The following is a 22,162-nucleotide window of genomic DNA, read 5'->3' as shown; positions in this document are numbered from 1 at the left end:
TCCGCACCGCGTTTCCCTCCATGCGCTCCGGGTCGGGATCGCCGCGCCTGCCGGCCGGGGTAGCGCCTCCGCGCCCGAACCGGAGGCCGCGGGGAGGAGCCGGGCGGCCCCCGCGGAGCCGGGCTGGCGGCGGCGGTCCCTCCTCCGCGCCGCTGCGCACCGAGACAACATGGTGGAGGCGTGCGGAGCGGCGCGGGGGTGGCGGGGAGGGAGCCGGGGCTTGCCCTGCCCCGCGGCTCGCCCGAGGGCGGCCGCCTACTCCCGGCCTTGGGTCGCGGGGACCCCGGTCGGGGTCGATCCTCCTGCCGTGCCGTGCCGGGCTGGTGAGTTCGGTGAGGCTCTCTTGCCAGAGAAGCTGAACGTGAAAAATTCCGGCAGCAGAGCCCTTCGGCGTTGTGCATGAAAAGCGAACAAAAATAACTTTTAAAACTCCTCGCCTGGGCGTCTTCAGGTGGGCCACGGCTTAGGCTCGGTGTATTTAATTTCCTGTGGGTCAAACAGGAGCAAGATGGGCCTCCGGCAGTGCGGGTGCAGCGCTGGCAGCTCGGGAGTGCCCAGGGCGGCACCGCGGAACAGACCTGCCGCCGAACAGCGAGCAATGAACGAGCCTGTACATTACGCATCAGGAACTCCGGGGAATTCTACGTTACGGGTTTCCCGCTCATCGCGGTTCCATTAGTCAGTGTTTCGTATTTTAAGAAATAAAAAAATTGGGTTTCTGTCAAGGTGGGCTTCGTGGGAAAAGGTGGTTCAAATGCATCTAGCCTTCAGAGCTGCAGACTGCAGGAAGGAGTGGAAGAACATTAAGAAAATGAAGCTAAAGACTCGAAGTCTATATGGGCAAATCGGCAGTTCTCATTCAGCATTATTTTTTATTTTTCTCAGCTCTCTAATAATCAAATTTACACCTCCCCTCGTTTTATTTTCTTTAAAGGCTGATCAGATAACAGTAGTTGTGTTGATCACTAATGATAACTTAATATAGTTTGTTCTTAAGAAAAATAATTGAGTCAGGATGTCCAGTTTATTTTGCAGGCAATGCTGCAGAATAAAACCATTTTTTGTTTTTTAATTTCGGATAAAGCAAATACACATGTATTTGCTCTTAGAGGACCATAGATACACTTAAACAGTTAACAAAATACAAAAAAAAAAAGTGTTCTCGATTTGGAGACTCAATACCATGAATTCTTCTCATGTGACCTTCTTAGAGTGATGGAATTCATCATATCCTGTTCAGTCAGAAATCTAACTCGCATTATACAGAATTGATTTTTAATTTAAACAGCAATTGTAAGTTTTACAAATTGACCTTGGCAATGAATTACTTAACAGTTTGCTGACTGGTTGAAGCTCTGGGTCAGCCATGGCTTCACAACTCCAACTGGGTCTTGAGTGAGAGCGAAGTTTGAATTCCAGTATCATTTGTGGTGTTTTGTATACACAGGCAAGTGTTGCTGATTGGTTAGTTTTACAGCACAATGGTAAAATTTGCATACCTGAAAAACACGAGACCTAGTTGTGTTACCATCTTCGTGACGTTTCAAAATGACTCACCTAAGAAATTTTGTGGCATTGGGCTAAAGCTTCATAGTTAGAGACATCCTGGCTCTTGCCAGCTGTCGCTGTAATTTGATGTCTGGGTTTCAGGTTCGGTGTTGCTGGGCGGGATTATATAGTAGTCCTTTCTCACGGCACCTGGCGATGCCCGTGTGGTACCAAAAGGTTTGTTGGGATTCTCAGTTCATCACACCTCTCCTGTTGCTTTCTCTCCTAAAGACCAGTGTAAGGAATGATTTGGTTTCTGAGTTTCTGAAAGGCTGAGCTACTAACTGTCCTCTGCTGTCTGTCTTACGTGTATGTGTGCTATTGGCTGCCACAGACAGTACTGGGGCTGCACCAGTGATTGACTTGGTCGGTAGTGGAGAGACTGTCACGCTTAATTTCAAGCACAGTGTGATTAAAATAGCAGAGCAGTTGGGGAGAAGACGAGCTGACCAGTCCCATCGCTGAGAGCAGGCTCAGACTCACACCATATGGGTGTGAAAGAAGAGATGAGGGTCTGGAGTCTTGGAGGCTAGACATGCTTTCATTGCAGTGGAAAAATTGGCTGCTTCTTAAATTGTCTTGCACTTGTCACTGATAGTCTGAGTGTTCCTCACAGCATTCCTTTTATAAGGAAATGTTGAACAGGTGACTTAAAATGATCAAACTGTTGGTAGTTCAGCCTGATTGATTAATCCTGCACAGGATGGGACTTGGAGTGTCATTGCCACCTTTTGCCTGCCAGTCAGGCAGCCTGAAAAATGTCTGCCACATGATACCTGGGTAAAGCCACTTCCCAGGGCTGTTCCTGAGTGGGATCTCAAATGTGTTGCAGAGCAGGTGGACTGACACTGCTTGGTATTCGCTCAGGAGGCTGAATGGATCAGCCAAAACTACCACTCTCACCTACTAGTCAGGCAAGGCAAGTGCCAGCTTTTAGGAATTTCCCCTTTTTTCATTCTTTTGTTTTAAATTAATATTTTTGACCTTGTGAGGGAAGGAGAAGGGAGGCGCTGCCCTTGAATGGTTTAGCATGGCTGGAATATAGTGTAAGAAGCTACTGATGCAGGGGTTCATTGCTGCCATTTGCTGAACACAGTTTCCCAAACAGCCCTTCAGACAGGCTCAGCATTCACTAACTCCTCATCTGTGTGTCATTAATTTAATCTTGAAGATTTATGCAAATAGCCTATGTTTAGGCAGGCATTCTCCATGTACCATCCTTGAATATTCTCATATATTTGAATTACTTTCTAAAGTGATCATTTATACAATCCTTAATGTGTTTGAGTAATTTGAAAAACCCAAAAATATATGATAGGATCAAAGACATATTATGCCAAATAAAGTATTTTTAGGGTGATATGGGGGAATACAGGTGTAAGAGCAAGAAGAAGGAGGAACAGAGGAATAGAGATGGAGACAGGCTGACTAAAATATTGCAAACACTGATGTGGGTTCAGTGGTTTGTAATTGGGGCATACAGGACTTGCATCCTGAGATATTGAAGGAGATGGATAGATTGATTCCCTGAAGAGCTTTGCCAGTACATTCCAAAAGTTAATCTATGGTACACCTGGTAGTTACCTGAAAACATCAACACATTATTGAAAACACTTGGTGGGATTCTGCAATTCAGAGTAAATAAAAAAAACATTACAGTGGTTCATGGACAAAATTTTTTTTTTTGTTTTGAAAGTAAAAAAATATTTCTGGACCTAAATGAATTCCCTCTTTTTGAGAAATAACTGAGGTAGTCAAGGCCTCATCCTAGCTATTGCACTTTGAAAGTGTAGAAAACAATGGTATTTTATAGCAGCACCTCCTAAAATTCATGTCCAAAGTTCCCATTGCTCGTTGTACTCTGTTATCATATTAAAAAAAGTAGTTAATCTTGGAAATAGTATTAGTCACTTGCTTACTTTGAAGCTCTTGGATCACTATTTTAAGAACATGGTGTTTAGCAAAACATAGTTTTTTCTTTTTAATCCCTAATACATTTCTTTTGAATCTGAATATTCTAAGCATTAGTTGAATAAGTGGGTAGTTTTTGTCATGGTAATTTCTATTTAATATTCCAGAAGCTATTAATAAAATCATTGATGTTTAAAAGTGAAAGATCTTCCTTAGATATAATGCAAATTACATACCAGTATAGTAGTTCAGTAGTTCAAGGAAATGGAGTGCTAAGTCACTGTGTGGTTGATCTGTAATTATTTCCTATTCTGAAGCAAGTATCCTATTTAAACCTCGTGTTAAACTTGTCCCATTTTGCCTTAAAAGGCATCTGCATCTCCAAATGGTCAGGATCTTTGTGTTTGGTGTCTGCATCTATTTGTGAGATTAAATATTCTGTTCTTTCTCAAATAGCACTTCTGTTTGATCTTGCATAACATCTCTAATTATTTATGCATATTATACTTCTAGCAAGGATGCGGAGGGTTCTTTTTGAAAAACATTGTTTCAAAGATTGTTTTTGAACTTACTAAAAGTTATGCTTAAAAGCTTGTTAGACTTTGAAAACCCTGTATTCCCAAACCTGTTGCTATTTACATTTGTGTCACATCCAGTTACATCAGACACGCTGGATTACATTGTATAATGAAAGCCGTATTGCTGTACTCTAATCTTTATCTCTTTATATCCGATCTCCTTTGAATTGCACATGAGTATTGCTTATGGTTACTTAAAATAACTACTGCTTTTGTTTCAAGGGCAGTGCTATAGACGATGAACACTTAACACTCAATGCTGCTTTGGCAGCGACTTCACATCCTGTGTCTTTGGTTCTTGCATGATTTAATTGGGAAGCTTGCACACATTCTTTTTTTATTTTTCATTTAAATTTCAAAGTTGAAAAATCTGAAACCTGTGCAATCATACATGTTCAGAAAAAAATAATATATTTACCTGTGCCACTGTGCTCTTCTGAGAGATTTGGAATGTATGCCTTCCTCTTCACAAAGCAGGTCGTGTACTCTTAGGGAGAGTGGAAAAGGACAAAGAGTAGGAGGAAAAGAAGTTTGTGCAGTAAAGCTGACCTGAAGTGGGGTTGGTTTTGACATCACTGCCAGAGTCATTCATAGCCTGTAAGAGACTTCTGACCTCATTTGATAGCCAGTAAAAAGAAGCAATTTCTGCTGACTTTGGGAGACTTGCACATGTACATACTGATTATATGTATTTTGTTTTTCTTGAAGTGACTACCTAAAACATTATTGTGTGAGTAGTGTTTAATAATGTTAGTAGCTGCAGAATCCAAGTTAAAATGGCGTTTAGGGAGCACTGGAAGGGGATTCTGCATCCAAACTTCCTCTTTTTCAAGGCACCCTGAATTTTTACTGTTGAACACACATGCTGTTGTGGTGCTTTTATATATATGACTTTATACAACAAAGCCAGGTGAAATAGAATGAAAAAAAAAAAGAAATCTTACTCTCCTGTCATCAGTAGTTAAACCTTGCTTGGAACTCTGTATGGTCTTTTCCTCTCAGCTACCATCTCTCTTAAAGATGAACAAATTCCTCAGGCTGTGTGAGTGCCCTTCATTATACTTTGATGCTTAATAGGTCTTTAGAATTTTCTGTGACAGGTTGTTTTTCCTGCCCTCTTGTTTGAGGATAATTGTTGGTCACAACCTTGAGGATGAGAAACCGTTCCTCCTTAATTTAGAGATGAATGTGATGAAATTTATCACTTTGGGAATAGTTCCAGGAGCAAAATCATCCCCTCAATCTGTGATGTCAAACAAATCCTTAGAATGGAGCTTGTATCAGGATGGGGCTGTTCACCATTAGAGGTGGACATAACTGCTGTGCACCATTTAGAGATCTGAGAAAACTGGACATCTGTCAGATATGTGGGCTTGTTTTCTCAGCATGCCCTCTATCTCTATGGTTTTCCTCATGACTTTAATTTTCTCATCACCATTCCTTCAGGTGGAGGTTACAGTTCCCTCAGGTCTGCTGGTGTAGAGGTTTTCCTATAGTTTTATAGTTTTTCAGCTCTGCCAACATGATCTTAGTTTACATCTCCTAATAGTTTTCTACAAGCCAAGAACATGTTGAGGCAATTTTGCTAGGGATATATACATTGTGCTCACTGGCATGAGGAACGAGGTAATAACATAGGGACACCAGTGACTGTCTTATCCCACCTACAACCAGAATGGTCTGAATTTTCTGAAATTTCAGAGTTTAGGAAAATCCAGTGTGATTGCATTAATAGATGAAGAGAGAGCAGTGGTGGTAGGGAATAGGGAAGACTATAGGGCTCTGTTTTCCTGATATTTAACTGTTCCATGGTTCTGCATGGATGTTTTTCAGTTCCCATCTCACTTCTGGTAAATGTCCTTTGGTTTGCTTATCACTATCTGCTGTGTTCCCTTGAAGCAGCCACAGTCTCTTCCATTCTTCCCTGAGAATCTCTGTTGAGGCTGAATGAGGGAGTCATGGAGCCAGCTGAGGTAACAGCTACTCAAGAGGCTGCACCTGTAGAAAGCTTGATTCTTAACATCTGAAGAAGACATGAAGAGATGGAAGAAGACTGGGTTTATTAAAACAAGAGTTTGTATAATTTCCTTGTTGTGAATTGTTATTATTGAGAGTTTTCAGTTGCCTATAACCACCCAGCTTCCACTTTTTCTAGGCAAAGATTGTTCTTGGCAATTGCCTGTCTCACTGCTCTGGCACTGGCAAAGTGAGTCTGCTGCTTTCTCATGTTAGAAGGAAGCAACTTGGCCAGCTAAGTTGTAGAGCAACACCTCTGCTTCCAAACTGGACACAGCCCTTTGAAATGTTTCGAGTCTCCCATGCAGATGGCAGGGATGTGCATTTTGCAGTAGGTGTTAATAGGACATCCATACCTGGCCTAAAGGCAAGTAAGCCTCTGCACAGTCTCACTTCTCATGTAGAGGCTTGGTAGATCTAAGGTGAGTTCTCCAAAAACTCTATCTGCATTTCCTCTCACAAGCCAAGGGGGTTGGAGATGCTCTGCTCAAAGGCTTCCAAGGCTAACTCAGCATTTCTTTATGATTAGGTAGGAGCACAGAGCTGGAACAGACCTCCCACCATGCAACAACTATTGTGGAAAATGTTAGCAGCTCTAACCTTCTCTACCCCTAGCTCAAAAAGATATAAATATACAGGAATTAATAAAGAAGGAAAACTACTTTTGAGTTACTCTTCTCTTTTTTCTGCAGGCTCCTGATTTGTCCTGATGTTTTATCACTGTGCTTTTTGGGCATCTGGCTTTCAGGAGAAAAAAAGGAGCAGAACAGAACCAAACCTGAGCCTGCCTGCATGAGTGCTGAAGCTGGTGATGGTATGTCACAGCCACCCAGAACCTTTTTGTTCATATTCTTCAAAAGAAAAAAAGAAAAGACTGCTATAAAGGTTCGGAAGAACTAAGTATATGCCATGAATTCGGAACTGCAAGCTACAAAAATGACAAATTTATTTAGAAAGGAGAGGTTTTACCAACATATATTTATACAAATTTTGAGTTATTCTAAGAAAGGCAGCTGGCAAATAGTCCTTTCCTCCCCTCTGCTTCTTTGAATATGCAAGTAATTGATCCTATTGTTTGAGATAACTGTAAAACTTTGGAGGGAATGTGAAAATATTTGGGTTTTTCTTTTCAAAGTAACGTCATTTTCAACTATTTAATTTTGTTTCATACATTTCATTAAGCAGTTTGTTGTAGCCAGATACCCTTGTGTGTTGGTATTTCATTTCTCATGGAATAAGTTGTAAATGATGGGATTAAAAGTTGCATTTATAATTCTCATAATGGACAATGCTAGTTAATAGTATGCAGAAAAATGTAGCTAAATGAAAGAAGAAAAAATACCAGCTAAACAAAGATATATGACATTAAGGATTACATTAGTATGGGTCACATGCTACTTCCTTCTGCCTATTTTTCCTTTCACTTTTGGTTAAAGTGGGATTTTCCAAAGCACAAGAATTTCCTACTCCTCTTTCCATCAAAATGGAGCCTATTGAAAATCAGACAGTGTGTTCAAAATTGTCCCACATTTTTGCTTTTGTTTTCTAATTGGGATGAAAAACAAAACACAGAATGTTCCAAAGTATTTTGGTTTTAAAATGTGGGCCTGGACATCTTTGATGCATCATCATAATAGCTAGAAGGGACATTATTTTTCTTGATGGAAAATGCAATCCATGCAGGAACCCCAGATGATGGGGGGAAATGAGGAACTAAACCATGACAAAGTCATGATGAGTAGTGACAAACAATCCTGAAGCCAAACATTTAGATTTGCTTGGACAGTTCAAAACATTTTGGATTCTTTTTTTATTTTCCCAAAGGGACATGACATTGTTTTGACACAACCAACTTTTTCCTGTGGAAAAAAATATTACAGAAAACACTTTCCTATTAAAAACCATGAATAGAAAATTCTGGAGCAGCAATAGAGGGAAATAGTCAAGCCAAAACCAAGTGCATTTGAAAATGTCCTCTCAGGAGAATCTTATGACTGCTCCAACCTAGCAATAAGGATTTTATTTGAAGGTAAGTTTATTTCCTAGACAACAAACATAACCTCATGAAATCCATGTAGCATAACTCAGTGTGTTCAACACATTTGAAATATGATGTTTCTCAGAGTTGCTTGAGAACTGTAAAAATGTGAAAGAGCTCTGGTGGAAGGCTTGGGCCTTTGACATGAAAAATCACATCTGAGATTTCACAACTGTTTTCCTAGGACTGGGCATTTTTTAAAAACTGAACACTGCTTTTTTAAAAAAATGTCTCAGTCTACCAAGCAAAAATTTGTATGTTTAAACACATAGTTTTAGCTTTAAAAACATGTAGGTAAATTCACAAATTTTTAATGTTCAGAGACATACTCTTAAATTTGTTTTTAAAAAATGGGCACAAACCTCTTTTTAACGACAGAGAAGTATTTTCAGGAAATATAAGGGTTGCCATACTTTTACTGAATTTTTAGGATACAGGTAGTTAGGATAACCTGCCAGGACATTTTATATCTTTGTAATAGTGGCCATGAGTCGCTGACTTGCTAGAACTGATGACTATCTCAATGCTTATTTGTCAAAGAACCTGTGCTTTAAATGTGACAAACTGTGTGCTGGCTTCTATGTCAGGGCAAGCTCCATCTTGTCAAGAGTGGGTGGGAGACAGAGCCTGTTATTCCCTATTACCCAAGTTAATCACATGCTTTTCTGAGTATAAACAGGTGATTCACTGAGTTTAAGAACAGAAGTGACCAACAGACCAGCTAGTGTCAAGCACTCTGAATATCCACAGAATTCACAGAATTCAGAACTCCAAGTATCTATCACCACTTCTCAAATTTCACCCACACTTGGATCCTATTTCTTGTGTCAGGCTGAAGTGTCTCATAGGGATAGAAGACTTTTAGAGATGGGGATTGCAGAGTTTTGGGTAGAACAGGCTTAAGGGACCAACAAGCAAGGAGAGCAGAGCAACAAACAAAGCCTGATGGGCATTTGAAAATGATTGTTGGCATCATGCCTGTTGGCACATGCATCATTTGGTCAATGAAATTATGTGAACTTTCACCTGGTTCTTGCAGGAGTGTGTAGTTTTTTTGACGTTCTTTGTGTGTGCAGTTTTCACAGTCAGATGCTGGTCCTTACAGCAGGTCTGTTAGGGGTCTTCATAATGAAAGATATAGTAAAATAAACAACCTTTGCTAGTCCAATATGCAAAATGGCCACTGACAACTCTGAGCTTCAGCACAGCTTAGTGGTGTGGAATTCAGGGTGAGCTATTGAAGGGCCCAGGGTCCTGGTAAAATCAGTAAATGCTCTATTTGCTTCATGATGGGAATGTTTGAGAAGTCAAATTAAAATGGAAGAGTGGATTTTATAGCTGGGGGCTTCCCCTTGGAATCTTGTGGCACTAGCTCAAAGAAAACAAATTACAAATGGATCCCACAGAGTTGTGAAGGGCCAAGTTTTTTATTCAACATCACCTGACAGTGCTGTTTATTAATAAATTCAATGTGTTTCAATATAATTTTTCTCATCTTTCACCACATTTGATGGGTTTTTTTCTATAATTGTTTCATTAGTCATTTCTGTAGGCAGCCTGGCAGCTGTTGCTGCAATCCGTTTATTAACTGTGGTTGGCTCTGGATTTAACAAAATGCAACTGCACCCTCTTGTGGAAGCTGCTGAGTAGATTATTTTGGTTTCCTGGTACCAACCACCTGGTTAAATTTTTTTTCTGAACTAGTCAAAAGAAAACAAATAGCAGAAGTGTCCTAAGGCCACACAGCAACAAAGCTTCCTGGAGAACTTCAAAAGAATAAGCTGAAATTTTGGAATGCCTGAACTCAGAAAACCTTTGAAGACAAACTTCTGTGGGGAAGACCTTCAAAGGCACCCTGGGAGACCTTCCTGCCCGTGGCTTTTGTGGGAATCTCTGTCATAATATATTTTTCAAGAGAAACAGTTGGTATGGCTATATGCATAGAAATGGTACATTTACAAGGCTAAGGACAATAATTAAATATAAGTATCCAGCATGGACCTGAAAAATAGCTTATATTCTTTCTCTGTACAAATCCATGAATACAGATGTCAATCTGTCTGTATGTGCTAATGGAAATAGTGCGTGGTTTTGAAGACAAATACACTTGTGAAGGGAGCAGGTTAGGTTGCACAAAGAAGGTTTAAGTTTGAACTCTTGTAAATCTCAACAGGCATTTTTTTCATGCAACAGCTGCAGACACTTTGGATAAAAGAAGTGCCTTTAAACTCATGAATACATTTGTACCCTGCTCTGTGAGGAATAGGGGCAGGGAAAGCCAGAACTCCTTTAACTGCTGAAGCAAGTATATTGGAATATCCACCTCCTACTCTGCATTATATGGGCTTGAACAGAGTATCATACAATATTTACCTTAGTTTTAAAAAAGAAAAATTGTTTACAGGAAATAAATTTTCCTGAACAAAAAGGCTCAAACTTTTTTTTGTTTGTTTTTCACTGTTAGTGTGGACACAAGGACTTTCTGACTAAAATAAAATTAAGGAAAAATGGTTAAAAAAATCCTTCGTAAGCAGAGACACTCACTGACAAAAGAGTAAAAATGCTCCAAAAGTAAAAAGGTATTTGTGAAATTATCACTTTCCATTAGTAATTTTAAAAGAAATTACACTGATTTTTTATATAGTTTCTAATACACAAGGTATTCAAATGCATTAAAATCTGATGTAAGCAGCACTGATTTTTAGGGGCCACAGTACAGCTACTCTTTCTCAGAGCAAAGAATTTAGCTATAATCTGCTTTGGTGTCAGTTAGAAAGATGGAAGCATTTGTCTTGCTCTCTGCAAATGGCTAGCTAAAAAATAAAACAAAAAAGAAAGTAACTGTCATGCAGCATGTATGTATGTATGTATCCCTTATGCAGAATTTAATGAGGTGAGTTGATTTGCATTTTTATGTCTGAGCACGTTCTTGCACTGGCAGCATGTCTTACTGAGGGGTGGAATACAACCTATAGACACCTCTGGGCAGGGTAACCCAATTTCAAGATGATGGTCTGAAGCTGAGTTTCATAAGTACTGGTCTGATGCTAACATTGTCTCACCTGTGGCAGAAGTTCTCCACTTTTTGAAGTTCCACAGTGTTTAAAATTTGTATTTCAGCTTGTTTCCCTGCTGTACTTTTGCTCTGTGCTTTAAAGGACCCTTTGCCATTACATGTTTCTGCAGTCAGTAATACAGTACTTTACCCCAGATGAGGGTAAAGCCTCATTTTACTCTCTGTTGGGTATCTGCTGCACTTTGTGTATTTCTGGCAGAACAATGGTGAGCCTGACACTGTGCCAGCTCACCCAGGAGGAGCAGCTGTGGTTGCAGGTCTCCAGAGGGAGTGGCTCACACAGCCTTGCTGACTTTGGTCTCTGTGGGCTATAACAAAGTAAAAGACACTGGCCAAGTACCCTCATAATTGTTGACATTATGATTTTGTTGTATCTTTCCACAGAGCATGGAAAGATTGGTGGGAAAAAGAATTAAAAAGCATCCTCACATATGAAAAAGCTGCTTTTTGGACCTCTCTGTGCACACTTGGTGCCAACAAACTCAGAAGGAATCCTCTTAGCACAATTCAACCACAGGAGCTTGCTCCTTCTCTAGGGCAAGTATGGATGTGAAGTTTATGCAGCTGCATCTCCCTTTCAAGTTAATTATATCACTCTGAGCACTTCAGCTATGATCCCACACTGCAGTGCCTTGCTCTTGAACCAGCCTGCCTGTTTCCCTGGGTGCCTGCCACGGAGGTTGCTTCCCTGCTGAAATCCTGGCACATCACCTAGTGCTCCATAACCCAAGTTTCTTTCAAGCTCATGTACCCAGAATTCACCACTATAGCCATGCGTCATGTCTCTACATGACTTCAGATGATTTCCCAGTCTCCCTTGGGGAAAGGAGTATATTCAGACTCATTTAAAAAGAAACCCATTGCTGAAAACCAAGGATCTACAAACTACATTACAAAGTACTACCTTAAACAGTTCCTGCAGGGCTAGTAAATAATATAAAGCCATTTCCAACTCCTGGTATTGATCCCACACTTTATAATCTTGAGCATCTGTAACAGATACAACTCCACACCCCTGGCACTGGCCCCTTGTCCCACACTTCAAGTGTACTGAAAACAGTGTTGATAACACAGAGATGTCTTAGCTGTTGCTGAGCAGTGCTTAAATCAGAGTCAAGGTGTTTTCTGCTCCTCACAGCCCACCAGTGAGCAGGCTGGGGGTGCACAAGGAGCTGGGAGGGGACATGGCTGGTACAGGTGACCCCACGTATCCAGTGGAATATTCCATCTCCTTTGGCAACATACAGAGCTGGAGGAACAAGAAGGAAGCAGGGGAGCATTCAGTGATGGAGTTTGTGTTCCCAAGTTACTGTTAAGTGTGATAGAGCTTGGCTTTCTTGGAGTTGGCTGGACACCTCCCTACCCATGGGAAATAGCGAATGATTTGCTTTGCTTGTGTGCGAGACTTTTGCTTTACCTATGAAACTTGTTGCAGTGTGATTTCCTGTTTCACCTATCCCAACCCCCCCCCAGGTGTGCCAACCTTTCCCATCCCCCTTTTGCCCTCCTGCTAAGAGCTGTCCATCAATCTTAACATTCCAGCAGGGTTGTGGTGTGGTTGGCAGAAGTTCAAAAGATGCCCCTCAGGTCTGGGCTCATTGGCCTGTCCAAGTGTCTGTATCCCTTGAGCCTTCCCCTCCTCACACCTGGTTGCTGCCTCACCTGTCCCTTCCCTCCCCCTGTCCCCGGGGCTTAAAAGGAGACGGGACCATGCGGGCGGGAATTCTATTGCGAGCTGTTACCACATTCAGAGCTCTACCACGCTGAAATAAAACTCTGGATTAAGACTCTACGATAGAGCCCGCTCTTTTGTCTTCACTGTCGCCTGAACCTTTTCCACCAGAGGTAAACTGAGTTTCTACTATGCCTGGATTTGTTCTGAGTGCCCAGCTGCAGCATCCAGCCGGCCAAAGGCATCTCTGAGGTGAAAACGCCACAGCTGCCACCTTTGGTCCAGCAGCGAGGGCCAGACGAAGCCAGGCACCACACCCGGAAATACTGGGATTAATATTCTATAAAACTGTCTTTTTTCTCAACCTATGAGTTTTCTTACTTTTACTCTTCCAGTTCTCTCCCTCAGTCCACTGGGGGGAAGTGAGAGAGCAGCTGTGTGATCTTAGTTGCCAGCTGGTGTTCAACCACCACGTCCAGTTAAGATAACTGGGTACTCCTAGTATTAAGCTTTGCAAATCGCAACAATCAGCAAAACCCTCCCTCAGCTCATTTCTTCTGAAACACTGACTTGAATGTTAAACATTCTCTGCTAGATGCAGTTTACCAAATCTTGCAGACACAACTCATTCCTCACAGCAGAAGCTCTTACCTAACACCATGCATTTTGCAGGGACTAGACTGTATGTTCTTCATTAGTCTCAGCATTGTTGGTGAATTTCAGCTCTAATTGTAATCGTGCCTTGCCTCATGGGTGCAAAATCACCAGCACCTTACACCTAAACAATCTCCTTTACAGTAACCTCAGCCCTTCTCCACATGGATTCTGCAGGATATTGTTGAATTTCTTCATTCATCGCTGTCACAGAAATTGGACATGGCTGGAGATGGCAGGGATGAACTGAGAAGGTTCAGTTCTGAGCCTAGTGTTAGGATTGGGGTAAAGATTTGTGTTTTACAAAAGAAAGCTTGAAAAAGCAGTTTGTTGTGTACCAGAACATTAAAGCTAGGATGGGGGCTAGGGCTGGCTGGGGGCAGTTCAGGGTAACCAGGCAGGACAGGATGTGGGTCCTTTCAGTGAAGGCTGGAGCTGCAGCTGGAGGTTCAGATGGGAAGGGCTGATCCAGAGAGGTATCAGGGGATAAATATGCTAGTCAAAACTGCAGATTAAACTCTGAGTTCTAATTAAAACTAGGGTTAGAGTTTGACCCTAACCCAGGGTTTAAGAGGGCTGAAGGATAAAATGACTGCTGGATTGAAGAGATGTGTTGAGTCAGGCTGCAGATAACCCTGGAAGGGGAAATTAATTCACTGTTTGGGCTGTTGATGCAGGGATATATGTCAACTCTGTGGTTGGGTTAATGCTAGAGTTTGGTTCACAAGAATGTGAAGATTTCAGGAAAATGCAGAAACTTCTAAGACCTGTAGGATTATGATGAGGTTTAGTTTCTTGAAGGACCTGGTAAGTGTAGATGCTAAAATGAGGAGAAATATTAGACTAGTTCAAGATTGTTTTGTTTTGTACTTGCTTCTGGCTATATTGACTCTGTCAAAGGAGACAGGGGCGTCCTAATAAAAGTTCAGCTATGGTATTTTTGGGGAAGAATAGGATAGATTATGTTGGACAAAGCCAATTTTGATAAGCCTAAAGTTAGAGCTAGTGCTGAGTAAACATTGTTTGACTCCACCAATAAATGACACTTGAGAGTTCAAAGGTATTACTCAGGTGCCAGGTGTGCTGGCTAAGACCAGCATGAAAATAAACTATATAAAGCCTATATAAAAAGTGTATGTACAAATCAAACATTAACTGGTGTTCCCAGTGTCCCATGCAGGAAATGCACACACATGCACACACACACACACATGTGGTTAAGTGTATGGGCTCTAAGAAAACTGAGGAATTGAGGTATCACTGTGAGAAGGTTTCAGAAAAACAGAATACTTCAGCTCAAGGTCTAGTTATCAATTTTACCAAAGATGGTGGCCTATCACTCAAATTCTCATTAAGTCCAGTAGTTACCATCATAGAACTCATAGAACACAGTAGTAATTCCAATTTATTTATAACTTTTCCACAGTTAATTTGAAAGTAAACCATTCACCCATTTTTCTAAGTTTTTTTGGTTACATCTTTTTTAAACAATCATAGAATCACAGACTATTCTGAGTTGGAAGGGACCCACAAGGATCACCTGGTCCAATGAGTGAAGGGCCCATATGGGGATCAAATATGTGACCTTGTTGTTATCAGCACCATGCTCTAATCAACTGAGCTCATCTCAGATTATTCATGATGGATAAGGAGTAACGTACATAAATAATAAATTCCATAATGCACATTGCACAGAGGAATGCAGTAGCCTATGCACTCATACAACAAATTTTGTGGGTAGCATGGTTCAGTATTTATAGAAAACCATAGTGGTTCTTCAAAATTGTTGAATCAATATTTCAAGAATAGAAATTTACAAAAGCGCTCAGAGTGATCTTTCATACTAGAATATTTAATAATATACTTTGGAGGTATTTATTCAATTTCACATGAAAACCACAAGTCAGTTTATGTATTATACCTCAGAACAGGCTCTGGTATCATTTAGATATCTTATAAATCCTTATTCAAAAGACAGGACTATTTTCCACTTGTCTCTTTTGGGTTATATTCATCAAGACATAAATCCTACAGCCTGAAAAGCAGTCTCACTGACCCCAGTGGAGCTGCTCATGAGAGAAAATGCTGCTGGAAAGAGAATACCCTTTAATAAAAATGAACATGGAGAAAGTACTGAGGTTGAGTTCCACCCTTCTCATTGCAACTGACACTTTTTTATCTTCAAATACACCATTACATGTATCCCATGTGCTTCTTCTGAAAGAACTAAATAGCAGACAAGTGCATGAAAGAGAGGGGGCCTTTGGCATCTTTAAATGTGAAGTTAAAAAAAAGCCAATTGCTAGGATGGGTGCTCTAATACTGAGTTCCAGGACCTTCAAAGAGGGGTAAAAAGTTAGCCTACTGTCTGTCTGTCTGTAGTGGCTCTGTTTTTAAATACAGCCTTTGGGAGTTAGACTGCAAGCTGCCATTCCCAACACCTGCTTATTCTTTAAGGCTCCATTCCTGCAGAGCTTGCTGCTTGAGGAAGTACCGTGACAACCACCCTGACACTGATTTCAGGTGGGAAATCTGACTCAGAAATCTGTGCAGATCTGTTAGTCTACTACACTGCTGGTAATCCTGAGAGCAGGGTTTCCTCCATTTCTGTGATTTGCTTAAGTCTTGGGAGTTCTCCTGTCAATCTGAATAAAGCAATTAATATTACTTAATTTTGGTTTGCATGCCTTTGTGCCTTACAAGTTGCAATTAGAAATTATAAATTAAATGACATACTTACAAGAGTGTATCATTTAGTATGACAGATACTTTCAATTATAAGCACTCATTTCATTATGAGTTTCTTCCAGCAAATGATAATTGATGAGGGCAAAAATATTTGTCAGGAGATTTCTAAAGACTTGTCTAGTTTTTTTTTCTAAATTTCCCAAACTTCAAGCTGAAAAAATATTGATAGAGAAAATGTCAGGTGGTTTGGGTTTTTGTTTTTTTTTTTTTTTTAAACAGTGTGCTGAATTTCTAAATACATGACTTTTTTTTCCCTTCCTTTTCAACGAACAGTTTTAGAAATATATATTCTCAAGTATCCTGACTAGCTCTAACTTCCAAGCGGAAAATCCAGTTACATTTCATGTTCATTCCTAAAAGGAGAACCAAAACTAGAAGCAGAGCACTGCAAGGGCAAGTCTGCTCTTTAGTGTGACTTAGAGTATGGATGGAGGAATGCATTAACCAAACCCTGCCACATGTGCGGGCCTGCCTGGAAATGAAGGGATCCAATGACTGCAGGCTGCACACACTGCTGCTCCACTGTGGACTGAGACAATAACCAATATTGGACAAGCCTGAAAAAAAGTCTGTGAAAAGTAAAGCCTGAGACTTGCTATGTTTGCCCAAACAAATTCATGATGGTTCTTGAAGCTTCTATACTGGAAACAATGCAGTTGAAGGAAGCTCTTGTTTCTGCGCACATTGTATTTCACAGACATTTCTCAGCACTTAGTCAGTATTTTGGCCTCTGCTTGCACATAGAGTACTTATAAACTGTGAATGTTTGCAGGTTGTTCCAGTTAGTCTGTTGCTTCAAGGAGAAGTTTAATCGGATTTCCTTCTCTTTTCAAAGCTGATCATTTTTCTTTGAGATGCTCTTCTCTTGGGTAGGAGATGGGACATGCATTGGGAAGCTCCTCTCAGGCGTTTCCTGGAGGCTGCTCCCTTTTTTTCATACACCTCTTTAGCCTTTCTGCCAGCCTTTTGCTATTTCCATGGATTACAGGAGACATCTTGTGGTCATGAAGCAGAATCACGGAGCATGCAGAGTGAAGTCTGCGAGGGCTGAGCAGTGATAGACTTCCACTGTTTAGTTTAGTTTTCCTTTTACCTACAGGGAATAAGGAAAGGAGGAGTCATCCATCTGTCTGAAGGGGCCTTTTGAACTAGGGTAGCCTGGCTGAACTCGGACAGAACGAAGATTTGAGGCTGTGGAGGTGACAATGTCCCCCAAATGTGGGACATTGTCAGCTTTGTATGTGAGTGACCTACGAAATCTGCTGCAGCTGGCTCCAGCAGATGTTTCTTAGCCGAGCCCTTGCTAGCTGTGTGTCTCCTTGCTCACAGCCACCTCTCTCCTGGAAGGAATGCTAATGCACTTTGCTGCAGAGCATGGAGAATGAGGAAAAGCACAACAAATGAGAGCACATTCGTATTTAACTTCAGCACAGTAATATTTCTGTGACACAGTGGAAATGGACATCATTCGGCCAGTCACCTGAACCTCACTTATGAGAGTCTGTGGAATTAGGATGCTGTCAGCATTCTCACTAGATCAATGCAGAGGGAGAGTTCCATTGAGGGGGCCTTTTATTTGAAGATGTCTGCTCAGAAAAAAAAAAAAAAAAAAAAGTGGATTAAAAAAAGTACGAAGAAAATCCATAAAGAAAAGAAGAACACAACAGGGAAGCAGAAAGAGAAGGCTAGATGTTTTTATGATTAGTAACAGGCATCTGTCTCTCATTATAATTACAATTATTGGGCAATTATGAAACAACATTTCTCAGCTGGCCTGGACTTTTACTGTGGCTGGTGCCATGCCCATACGTTTGGCAAAGGACAATACCTGCCTCAAAGGGAGCATCAACTATGACACAAACTAGAGCAGACGAAGGAAAAAACTAAGTGGGTTGTGAAAGGGTGAAAGAAGACATGATAGCTACCAGTAATAAAAGGATGGGTGCAGTTCCAAACTTACCACCATACCATCCTGTGCTATTAAAAACCTTGTGAGAGAGCAGAGAAATAATGAGTACCTATGCTATGTGAGCTGGGGACAACAGTAGCAGCAAAAGGTAACTGCTAGAAACCAACTCAGAAATCATTCAGTGGAAGTTGTGTCAGGCCAAGGAATCTGGTACTGAGACTGCATAGCAATCATTTGTCCCCAAGATGCTGTTATCCATGGTGAGGAAATGATTCTTGCAAGTGTGCAATGAAAAAGAACATGATCTTCCAGACCCCATGGAGTCACAGTTTATTAGCAGAGACTTGCAGAAGATGGAAATTCTATTTGGCAAAAGACTGCCCACTCATCCTCATTAGCTATGGCACCAGTAACTCCACAAGTTCTATGCAGAAGGAAATTTCATAAAGGATTAATGTCAGGTTGACCTGGATACTTTGTTTTGAGATGTGGAAATTTAATATTTTTTGATAAAATATAAAATTAAATGAACAGTCCTTTTGAGGCAGAAAATAAAAGAAAGAGAAAAAAACACTTCGGAATGTTTCTATAAGTGACAAAAGAACATGGTGCAAAATTTTCACTCATCTCCCTTCCCTTCCCTTCCCTTCCCTTCCCTTCCCTTCCCTTCCCTTCCCTTCCCTTCCCTTCCCTTCCCTTCCCTTCCCTTCCCTTCCCTTCCCTTCCCTTCCCTTCCCTTCCCTTCCCTTCCCTTCCCTTCCCTTCCCTTTCCCCTTTGTTGAATGAAATTACTGAGAAAATGATGTTATTTTGCAAATGTGTCAATGATAAGGAAAGTGAATTCTCTGTTCTGACACTGTTTTCTCAACAATCTCAATTAACCAGTTCGCTTGTCTTTGAAAGGTAAATTTTGTCCCCTTCCTTGGAAATTTAGTACAATTAATGCTTGGCCCAGCTCTGCACACACTGCCTCAAAATAGAGCAGCACTTTGGCAGGCAAATGCCAGCTACAAATGTGGGGGCCAGTGCATCTTGGGCAATGTGTCCTCTTGGAGCAAGACTGGGGAAATGGCACAAACACAGTCTGGTCCTTCTGATCTCCTTGGAACTTGTAGTGGCCCTTTGTGCAGTGTACACCTGCCCTAATTTAAATCATAAAATCACAGAACCACGGAACAGCCCAGGTTGGAAGGGACTTCAAAAGCTGATCTGGCCCAAGATTCCAAGTTTTCTCTCCTGGAAAGGGAGCCTCACTGAGATTGTCTAGCAACCTGACTAGTCTCAAATTGAAAACCTTTGGTGATGGTGACCCTTTTCCTGGTAAGGTTGTTCCACTGAGTTATTATTCTGACCATAAAAAATTTCTTTCTTAAATCAAGATGAAACATCTCCTAGCACAACTTGTACCCATTGTCTTCTCCATGTATCCCCTTGTGAAGAAAGAGCCTCTGTCCTCCTTGTATCTGCCCTCTAAGTACTGGAATACCATGATGAGATGCCCATAAGGCTTCTCTTCTCCATGGATGAAAAATCTAAGTCCTTCAGCCTTTCCTCATGGAGCACATTCTCCAGCCCTTTGATCATCTTTGCAGCCTTTATTTGAACCCTCTCCAGTCTTGTTCTGCTTTTCTTGAAGTGTGGTAACCAGAACTGGACACAGATGCAACCTGACCAACCCTGAGTAGAATGATCTCATCATCTCCATTGCTGCCAGTAATGCCCCTGTGGCTCAGCCCAGGATCCAGTTTGACTTTGTTGCTGCAGCTGTGCTCTGCTGACTCATGTTCAGCCTTTGCTGTGTACCAGGACCCTCCAGCAGGGCTGCTCCCCAGCCACTCAGATCCTACCCTGAGCTGGGCTCTTTTAAATCTCTGCTGCATTTGCCTTTCTTGCCTGCTGAAATATCTGGAAATGGTTGGCTTAAGAGAAAAACCTGTGCAAACCAAAATCTGTGTCTTCTGAAGTGTTCCTTGTGCTTGAGTCCCCAGCAGAGGATGAGATATGGCATGAGGGCTTTTCATTAGTTTCATTCCTTGTGCCTCTTGGCCATGATTTTCTTTCTAGCCAGCACTGGCATTGAAATGGAGGATCTAATACATCTGAAAAATGTTATTCAACCCTCATCCTTACCTGTACAACAGTGGGTAGATTCACATCAACTCTGGGCTTTCCAAGGACTCTTTATAAATTGTAGGTGGGGAATTCCTGTGTCTCAGAGATGCCTGGATGTGCTCCAGGGTGTTAGAGTTGTCAGCATAGAGCTGACACCAGGTATTGCTCTGATGTAAAAACTAAGATTAAGTTCTTTGCCATTTCCATAGCTGGCTAGTCCAGAACTAACATTATCATCTACAATATTGAATGAATTTTGCTTATAAACAGGCATTGCTGATACAGTATTATCTGAGAATGCTAAGCCTGATCAAACAATTAGCTTATCCCTGCCTTTTGCCTGATAAGGTGAGTGTAGCTACGATCAGTGTGGAATGCTTGGACATACTGTGCTCTGATATTTCACATCTGCCTCACTTGCAAAGCTGTAGTTTAAGTTAAACCTGCTTGATGATAAGTTCTGAGCATGTTTGCCTTCAGGCTCTTGCTGGTATCCTTTTGCAGTCTCCAAACTTCACTGAGGCCTCTGGTTATGCTTGAGGGACAAGTCAGTAATGTTAATATGTAGATGAAGCACATAGCTGTCATCCAGAGTGCATTTTTGAATTGTCCAGTATGCCAGAGTGTCACAGCAAAGGGATGAAATGGGCAGAAGTTCTCATTTATTAAGTGTTGAACTTTGAAATTCTAGTTACGTTTGAAGTAAGATTTCAGCAGGGCAGCAGGGGCAGGGAGGGGGCAGAAACCTTAAAGTCCAGCCCAGAATAGACACTTGGTTTGGCACAACTCCTAATTAAGCTCTGAAACTCGTTTCGTGTAGCTGATGCAAGTCAAAGGTAAAAAACTCTTCAAAATGCAATTAGACACATTCACAGGGAAAAGTCAAACAAGGACAGAACATCAGAATGAGGATTCACTTAATACCTCAGTAATTCCTGAAGCCACAAACAGCCAGAAGCTGTAAGTGCTTGGGGGAAGAGTGTCAATGCAGGCAGGTGCTGTTCTTGTGGTCTTTCCTAAGCATCTGTTGGCAGCTGCTGTTGGAGGTAGGCAAGCAGTTTTGATGGACCACTGGTCAGGGACAATACAACAATTTTTATGCTTTTACATCTACAACTCTTAGATCCTGCAGTCCCAGAGACTTCCATTTGAGTGTCCTGCATTGCAAAAAGACACATCAAATGTGGGGCTGTGTGCTTTTTCATACAACTTTCTGAGCAGAACTGTTTCCATAAAAGAAAAAAACCAAAAACCCACAGAAAGTTATAGCATCTGTAAGGTCTTGTGTACTTCCTCCTGTGTCTGTACAAGCAAATGCCAGAGTGCTCCTAGAAAATCAGAGCAGGGTATCAAACTTACATCTCAGCAAACTGCTGTTAATGTCTGCTATTGTTTCTGCAATAAATTCCTCTCACCAAAACTTTGGCTTAGAGTAGGGGAAAACCTAGATTTTGTCAGCTGCCATTTTCTGTTGATGATTCCTTAAACACTTTAATTAGAAACACACCTGATAGTGCCTTTCAAACACATGGTGAACAGCTGTCACATAAGCACAGTAAAATTTCTGCACAGCAGTTTTCTCACAAGAGACCTATTGCTAATGTAGCAAAAATACTGCTAAAACTGTGGGCCCTGGGCCATGTAAATTGTACTAATGCTGGTGAAAATTAGTTTTATGGGCTTACGTCTAATAGCACCAACAAAAGAGTGAATCCAAATATGGGATAAATACTAAATACAAGTTCCGCAAAGTAACAGCAATATGGTATGTGTTATGTGTGCATGGAAAAGAAGCCAGATGATTATTGGTATTGTGTCTGAAAAAGAGACTATTGAGGGACTAATTTCTGGTAATATTAATCATATCTTAAGTGTATTTGACCCCCACAGATCAATTGCT

General features: G+C 41.2%; 1 long non-coding RNA gene across 1 annotated transcript; it reads left to right on the top strand.

Moving 5' to 3' along the window:
* The first annotated feature begins 184 nt into the window (after positions 1–184).
* Positions 185–11,325, top strand: LOC139585310 (uncharacterized). The gene is made up of 3 exons (XR_011677030.1): positions 185–451; positions 6,746–8,082; positions 9,796–11,325. It is a non-coding gene; the product is annotated as an uncharacterized lncRNA (long non-coding RNA).
* The last annotated feature ends 10,837 nt before the right edge of the window (positions 11,326–22,162 follow it).

Source organism: Agelaius tricolor, unplaced genomic scaffold (assembly GCF_023055355.1).
Source record: "Agelaius tricolor isolate 1412-34295 unplaced genomic scaffold, bAgeTri1.0.p SCAF_2, whole genome shotgun sequence".
In the NCBI taxonomy this organism is placed as follows: domain Eukaryota; kingdom Metazoa; phylum Chordata; class Aves; order Passeriformes; family Icteridae; genus Agelaius; species Agelaius tricolor.
Note: the sequence above shows the minus strand (reverse complement) of the source record. Positions and strands in the feature narration are given on the sequence as shown.